An 8,627-nucleotide genomic window follows, 5' to 3' on the forward strand; every position below is an offset into this window, starting at 1 on the left:
GTGTCCTAGTGTGCCATCTGTTTTTTGTAGATTAGTACATCTAGGAATGGTAGTTGTTTGTTTGTTTCTGTTTCCATGGTGAACTTGATTTTGGGGTGTGCGCTGTTTAGGTGTGTTAGGAAATTGTTTAGGTTTTCTTGTCCATGGGGCCAAATCACGAATGTGTCATCGATGTATCTTAACCATAGTTTGGGTTTGAGGGTGGCATTGGCCAGGGCTCTGGATTCGAATTCTTCCATGAACAGGTTTGCAATGACAGGTGACAGTGGTGATCCCATGGGAGCTCCTTCTATTTGTTTGTATCTTTGTCCTTTGTATATGAAATATGTGTTGGTTAAGCAGTGTTCTGTTAGTTCCATGAGGTGTTTAGCTGGTTGGTATTTATTTTTGATGATTTCAAGGGTCTCTTTTATCGGGACTTGAGTGAATAGTGAAACCACGTCAAAACTTACAAGCAGATCTTCTTGCTCCACGTGTAGATCTTTGATCATTTCCAAGAAGTGGTATGAGTTTTTACATGAGAAGCTGCTGTTTCAGCATGGGGCTGTAGCTCTTTGCTAGGTGTTTAGCTAGGTTTTGTAGTGGTGCTCCTCTGGAGCTGACTATGGGTCTGAGAGGTATGCCTTCTTTGTGTATTTTTGGGAGGCCGTATAGTTTGGGGCATCTGGAAGATTTCTCTCTGGGTATGATCATGTGTTGGATCTCTTTGCTTATGTGGCTGGTTATAATTTTCTTCTTGGTTAATTTTTCCAGATATGTGGTTGGGTCAGTGTTTATGGGTTTGTATGTGGAGTCTTGGAGTAGGTCTGTCAATTTTGTTTCGTAGTCTTTTCTGTCCATTACTACAGTGGCATTCCCTTTGTCTGCTGGGAGGATGATTATGCTGCTATCTCTTTTCAGGGTTTGTAGTGCTTTGATTTCATTTTTCTGTAAGTTGCTTTTTGGTGGTTTGCTTGTGCATAAGATGTTGGTAACTTGGTGTCTTATTTTATCAGCTTCATCTGTATTTAATTTAGTTAGGCTGGATTCTACTGCACTTCTAAATACTTCTAAATACCCGAACCAAGCCGAACACCATACATGTAAGTACCCGCGAAAACTTAAGAAAACATATATATATATATATATATATAATGGCATTCGGCTTTGTTCGGGTATTTTCCCACGTCATTGTAGTTGTTCTTTTAAAGTTGTAGCAACGTTTCAGCAGAATCTCATCTGCCATCATCAGGCTTCTGTATAGTGTTCGTCTGTGAGTCAGACTTTTACAGTGGTTTCAGATTTAAATTTGGGGCAGCCTATTGCTGTGCCAGAATGGTTTTTTCTTCATCCTGATTGGTTGGGAGTCTTGGTCTGTGTTTATTGGTCTTGGAGTTTGCTGTGTTCTGCTTGATTGGTGTTTCTAATATCTTCTGTCTGTTTTTTGGCTCTTTTTGTATCTTGATTGGCTGGCAACATTGTCTTACTTTATTGGAGGCCTTTAGTGCAGCTTGGCTTCGGTTAAATGGACGGCTATCATTAGTTAGGAAGCTGGGTTTCATCTGGGTGCCTGGTTGGGGTGTGTTTGAGCTGGAGGTATCAGGGGGGATCTGTTTGTGCCCAGGTGTTTGCCTGGCTTGTGGTGTGGAGATTTTTTTGTTTGTGAGTGCAGGCTTCCAAATGATTGACAGCCTGGTGGAATTATATATTATATATATTATATATATATATGGCATTCAGCTTTGTTGGGTATTTTCCCACGTCATTGTAGTTGTGCTTTTAAAGTTGTAGCGTTTGGCAGAATCTCATCTGCCATCATCAGGCTTCTGGTTGTGTCCGTCTGTCCATCCCAGATGGACACAACCAGAAGCCTGATGATGGCAGATGAGATTCTGCCAAACGTTGCTACAACTTTAAAAGCACAACTATAATGACGTGGGAAAATACCCGAACAAAGCTGAATGCCATACATGTAAGTACCCGCGAAAACTTAAGAAAAAATATATGTATGTATGTATGTATGTATGTATATATGTATGTATATATCACAAAATCTCCAGAACCGTAAAGCCCACCAATTTGAAATTTGGCATGTATGTTCCTCTTGGCTTCTAGGTGCTCACTAAGAAAGGATTTTTCAAAATGACCATCGGAGCATTAGTATTTCCTATATTATTATTAACACGCTCTGATGCTAAGGAGTTTCCCCACCTGAAAAGAAATCTGTTCCAAATGCAAAACACAAGCAGAGTGGATGAGTTTCAGTTTTAGTTTCACAGCACCAATCAGCTTTAGTACAGAACAGTTGAGCTAAGCCATGCCTTGCCGTCTCCTTCTTGCTCACACAGCAAATACTGTTTCTGTTTCCATGTTTCAATTTCCAAACAGCCCTCAACTCTCTAACATACTGACAGGATGCTAGGCAGATGAATACCGATGGATGCTGGTAGCCAGAGGCACAATTTTTATCCCTTATTTTCCTCCCCCAAAACTAAGCCCGATCACATAGTTTCGTAGCAAAGCACGGGTATAGAGCTAGTACTTTTATACATTCTGGATAATTTTTCTAGTGTCATATAACAACAGTACATCATTTACTAAAAGTTCTCTTTAAGATCATAACATAGTGTACATGTTTGTCCTGTCAACCACATATTTTCCCATTGTTTCATCTGTATGTTATAATCAACATTTTTAACTCACTTTATCATACATTTTTCACTTGTTCTTCTGTTTCAAATTTCAATAAAAGTTTATACATTTTAGCAATCACATGTTTATCATTTGTGTACAATTCCATTTCAAAGTCAGTCTTAAAATATACAGTACCATAAATTCTTCTGTCTCCTTTGTGTCTTTTGATTACTGTAAATAGAAAAACCATGACTATTATGTCCTGCTACAATCAATTGTTGTCTTGATTTTATTTTGTTTTCTCCTTGACAGAATTCTATTATCTCACCATTTGTATTTGCCTTCTTTATTTCTCATCTATAAAATGCTTCTTGTACTGAAAGCTCCCTATATTGTCAAGGGGTGTTTATAGGGACAACCTGTATTTGTATCTATTCTATATTCTCAATATGGCACATCTAATACACTGTAATGATTTTTTCAATGAATATTGACCTTAACTTTAGTATACCACAAATATCTATGCCATCCAAAACTCAGGTCATGTTCTTCAGACTCTAAGTCTTCAATTTCTCAGCATTTCTTTCATCCAAATCAATAACAAGCTACAACATACAATTTCAAATCAGGTAAATCCTTTTTTCCTTTGCATCTTACAACCCCTTATATTTAACTTGTGATTTTTCCCTTGTTATACAAACTTACCTATATCCTTTTGCCACTATTTAAATAACACATCAATAGTCAAAACAGGTATTGTCTCAAATAAAGACATCCATTCTAAGCAAAAGTAGTTATTTTTATCACAGATATATTCTCCCCAACAATGCCAATGTATTTTTTTTCATCTTAACATATCTTTTTAAACTTCATGTATACTTTAACATAATTATTTTGAAATAAGATATAATTTGCATTTGTCATGTTGATATCCAAATATTTTACTTTTTTCTCAATTTTGAAGCCTGTTTTTCTCATCAGTTTTGTTTGTTTCTCTGCTTTCATATTTTTATTAATATCTTCTTCTTCTGATTAGTAATCTTAAAACTAAAACTGTACCAAATACTTTTCATTTTCTCATTAATAATTCTATTCCTCTTATTAGAACATACAAAATCAACATTAAGTCATCTGCCAATGGCCTTTAATTATAAGTTTCTCTTTTAATTTTTACTTCCACAATCATCTTAACTTGCCTTATATCTATTTCAAGAACTACTGCAAGAATAAAATATACTGAAGAAGAGACTGTCTTGCCTCTTTTTGTATCTCACAGTGTTTTCTTAGATCACCATTGACAATTATTCCTGCATTTCCTGAAGTGCAGAACCTATTCCTGCTTTTCCTGAACCTAACTTATTTAATAAAATTATCTCAAAATTTCATATTTTCCCAAACTGCAACTTTAGGTAGGTGGATTTTTTAAAAAAACCAAACCTATATTTTTAATGTTAATTGTTAATGATTAACAAACAATTTAAAAAAAACAGTTCTGCAGGAATGAAAGATGACCAATGGCTGCAAACGTTCTAGAAGTAGAATTATTTGCTGAAGTATTGCCTAGTTGAACAAAAAATTATTTTCATTATCATGAAGGAGTCCCCAAAACAAACATTCTTGTCATGGCAGTGTAATTCAAGCCCTGCCCCTTTGAATTGTGACATCACAAAAGGAATGGGGCTTTGCTTCTTGATTTTTTGGCCATACCTAAAGATGCTGTTGTTCCTTTAAGAGGCTTAAAAATAAGGTTTTTCTCTCTTTTTAATCAAGTAGCAGATAGCGTTTCTCTCAATTTCTCTTTGTATAAATTGGAAACAGCCAAGAACTGGAATAAGGCTTTTTCCCCAGCTCCAACAGGCCTTTTTAGCTCTCTAGAAACTAGTTTAGCTGTAATTCAAACGTTTCTCCTCAGATTGCTTAAAAAAAAAATTCAATCAAATTTCATTTCCTTTATTCCATCACAGAGACCAAAATTACTGCAATAAAAGTGATTGTGAACATTTTCCCAAGTCTTTTGTCTTCAAAAATCTCCAAACTAAAAATGAGTATTCCACAAATAAAGAAAAAAAAAACCTGTGTTTTATGTTTAAAATAATTGTTAGAGTTCTTAACATGCTTACTAGCAGTTTTTATCTGAATCACTAAACACTTAAAAAGATATTATTTTAAAAAAACAATCTATAAACTACTATGGCCAAACTTGTTCTTGCTCATTCCTCTCCAGATGCTATACTACAACTGCCATAATCCTTATTCACTGGGAACTATGGGATTTGTAAAGCACATATGAAGAGCTAGTTATGTTTTATCAAATATCTACAAATAAAACATGGTTTACAAAAATCTTTAGTAACAAGGAGAAGGAAATGTTTAATTGGCAAATATGATAACCAGTTCATGAAACAGTATGGTGACTTTCCTCAAATTATATATAGATTAAAAAAAAATAGGAGGGAAAGTTCCCCATTTATATCCACACCACCAACATCCCAGCAAAACACTCTATTTAATTCCCAATGTATACAATAAAAAGTTTGTTCTGACACATTTCAAATGCTCAGTCAACCTTACCATTTTTTGCTTCAGCATTAACCATGATGCAGCCAGAGCGCAATATTGCTTTTTTAAAACAAAAGAAAACTCACAGTAAAAAAAAGATAAGAATCTCTTATTTTGCCTTCTCCGTTTCTGTAACATTAGCTAGTAAGCATTTTAATTTTCCTTGATTATGTCCAGACTACGAGGGTTGCAAATAGAGGCTTCCCTTAAGCAGAATATGTTCCTTAGACGTTCCAGATAATAGGAAGAAGTACTGACATGCCAGGGAAAGGTGGAGGAGTCAGCCAGACATTTAAAATATCATAAATGGTTCTGGTTCAAGAAAATTCCAGCTGGCTAATAGTTAATTCAAACCTGTTTCCCATCCTTCGTTGGAGGTGCAACAACGGGAGAAAACAGCAGTCTAAAAATGTGGTTGCAAAATATCTATTGGAACCAGGAACAGAGAACTACATCAGCCTTCTCCTGCCAGATTATCAGGAAGAGAGATCTGGGACATGCATTGAGGAAGTCTGGATGTAAAGACTCAGAAAACGAGATCATCCCTTTGTATAGGAAGCACATGGAGGTTGTCGTTATTCATTAGGAACAAGAGTATATTGTTAGAAGCAGTGGCAGTAGAAGGGAGGTGTGGTACTGGCTAAACTTCACTGCTTAGCTAATGCCCAATCCAACTGTATCACCACCATTGACACTAGAAACATCCAAGTAACATCTCCAAGCAAAGTGGCTCTCTTGCCCAAATCCTCCAAAATCTAGGAGCTCAGTACTTTGGGTGGTGTTCTTCTGGGAAAATGCAACATGAGAGTTTTGTTTCAATCAACCAATCAATCAGAATAGAGCTGGAAGGGACTTTGGATATCTTCTGGTCCAAACCCTGCTCAAACAGGAGAGCCTGTACCACTTCAGACAAGTGGCTGTCCCGTCTTTTCTTAAAAACCTCCAGTAATGAAGCATCCACAACTTCTGAAGGCAAGCTGTTCCACTGGTTAATTGTTCTCACTGTTAGAAAGTTTCTCTCTAATTCCAGGTTGCATCTCTCCTTGATTAGTTTCTATTCATTGTTTCTTGTCCTGCCTAATGGTGCTTTGGAAAATGACCCCCTCCTCTTTGTGCCAGCCCCTCAAATACTGGAATACTACTGTCATGCTGCTCCAGTCCTTTTTTTCTCTAGACTAGAGAAACCCAAATCCTGCAGCCGTTCTTCATATATTTTAATCTCCAGGCCTTTAATCATCTTAGTTGTTCTTCCCTGTACTTTTTCCAAAGTCTCAACATCTTTTTGTAATGTGGTGACCAAAGCTGGATGCAGTATTCTAGGTGTAATGTTACTAACATTTTATAAAGTGGTACTAATACTTCGTGTGATTTTGATTTTATGCCTCTGTTTATACAACCAAGGATTGTATTAACTTTTTTGGTGGCGGCTGCACACTGCTGACTCGTATTCAAGTGATTGTCCACTAAGACTCCAAGGTCCAAGCTATTCAAAAAGCTTTTGAACAAGTGTGCTTGGCAAAGCATGCTGGCATCAGGAAACCACTCCTCAGAGCATTAATGTTGCTGCGTCCTCCAAAAAGGCTGATGCAACCCCTTCAAAGGCTGTAGGCACATCTGTGTTTATGCACAGCTGTTTTACTGGCCAATGCACACACAGAGCCAGCTAAGGGAAAGACTTCAAAGGAGTTGTGCTAACTCTTCCAGAGGACACACAATTACTTTTAAGGATGCTTCATAAGTGCCAATGAACTTTTTTGTGTGTTTTCTTCAGCACAGCCCTACAATACAAGAACAATGGGCCTTTCTTATCCTAAGTATGACCTTCCTTGGACTTCACCCTGCACCTCCTACCTTGCCAATTGCTATTATTCTGTTGCTTGGAAATAAGTTATCTTCATCCTGAAGAACTTAAAGCGCCTTTAGCCTGGCTGTTTGTAAAGCTGAAAGCAAGATTTGCATATTCTTCTTTAGATAAAAGGGTCTGGTTTTAATTGTTGGGATTAATTTAGACCACATGTGCTCAACCTTAACAGGGCTAAGGTTTTCTAATTCAGGAAAATGTAAAAATCAAAACCTTTGCAAGTTCCATTCCAATTTAGCTCCATAAGTACGTCTATTGAAATAGTAATTATATTGATCTTCATTAAAATTTTGATAGCATGGGAGAGATGTAGATTCAAGTCCATGCTCAGCCATCAAAACTTATTCGATGACTTTGACCCAGTGATTCATTCTTCATCCAGCCTATCTCAGAAGATTGTTGTTATTGAAAAATGGAAGGAGGGAGCACTACACAGAAGCTTAAGCTCTTAGAGGAATGGCAGGAGATAGACAGACAGACAGAGAGGTAGTAGAGGTAGAGGTAGAGGTAGAGGTAGAGGTAGAGGTAGAGGTAGAGGTAGATAGAAATGTATAAAGAATTCCTTTTTACTGTGCCAGTATTGAAAAAGTGTCTATAACTTCATGAAAGCCAAGAAGGGATAGGTAAGCTTTTGAGTTAGATGGGCAAATTTGAAATATTCAAAAATGTTGTGGACACTCTGACCATTGTTGCCATAGTGGCTATGACCAATTTTCCTATTTAAATAAATACATAAATTTTCTATTTCTTTATTATTTTATTTTTCTGCAATCTGGATCTCCCCACAACTCTTAAAAAGTCAACTGGTGAAGTTACTGGTTAACACCCTCCTTGGCCATCCCCCCCCCTTACAAACCCTACTGTCACCCCCTCTTAGTTTTATCTTTGTCATCTGAACATGGCCCACTTCCAAACAAAGCATTGGGGTGTTGCCTGCTAGTTATATTTTTCTAAGAAGGACAATAAAAGCTCTTTCCCCCCAACTTCCCAATCTTTTCCCCCCAAAATAAGTAATATGGAAATTTGGTAATAATGGAAAGAATGCAGTGGTGGTTTGGTACCGGTTCCGACCGATTCGGCCAAACAGGTAGTAAAAAAAGCTGACAATCAGCTGAGAGGAAAACGAAGAGAAAAGCGCAGGATGGGCCCTCCCACCCGCCCCTGAGCTTTCTCTTCTTTCTCCTCTCACTGATTGGTGCTTCGGGTCTCAGCTGGTGTGAGGAAAGCTGTGCGCCGGCGTTAGGCAAAGCACACCCACCAAGCCACCCCCACCGAACCGGTGGTAAAACAATTTGAATCCCACCCACTGAAAGGATGGAAAGCCTTTTACCACAGCAATTACTACAGCATGTTCTTGAAGCTAAGTTTATTATCTCATGGAAGGAGTGTCTAGGGGCATGTTGGAACCAGTGTTGCATCAACTCTGTACAAGCTCCACCTCTTTTGTGAAGTGTGTTGTGATGTCTCGCACATGTTTAAAAGGGAGAGAGGGAACGAGCATGCTTTCATTGTTCTGATTAAAGAGTCAGATCCTGTGGATGACACTGTTACTCTATTGCCATCGTAATAGGATTATTGTGAAGGGGGACAGCAT

The 8,627-nt window shown here is 37.6% G+C and overlaps 1 long non-coding RNA gene across 1 annotated transcript in view; it reads right to left on the bottom strand.

Annotated features, from left to right (window-relative positions):
* The window catches only part of LOC148131536 (uncharacterized), a 79,547-nt gene extending 73,868 nt beyond the window's left edge, over positions 1–5,679 (bottom strand). Inside the window, exon 1 of the long non-coding RNA XR_015748391.1 lies at positions 5,185–5,679. This is a non-coding gene — a long non-coding RNA (uncharacterized LOC148131536). The remainder of the gene's footprint in view (positions 1–5,184) is intronic.
* Between the last annotated feature and the right edge of the window lie 2,948 nt (positions 5,680–8,627).

Source organism: Notechis scutatus, chromosome 3 (genome assembly GCF_049901735.1).
Source record: "Notechis scutatus isolate UNSWTSFEM ecotype Mainland chromosome 3, rNotScu1.2, whole genome shotgun sequence".
Classification (NCBI taxonomy): domain Eukaryota; kingdom Metazoa; phylum Chordata; class Lepidosauria; order Squamata; family Elapidae; genus Notechis; species Notechis scutatus.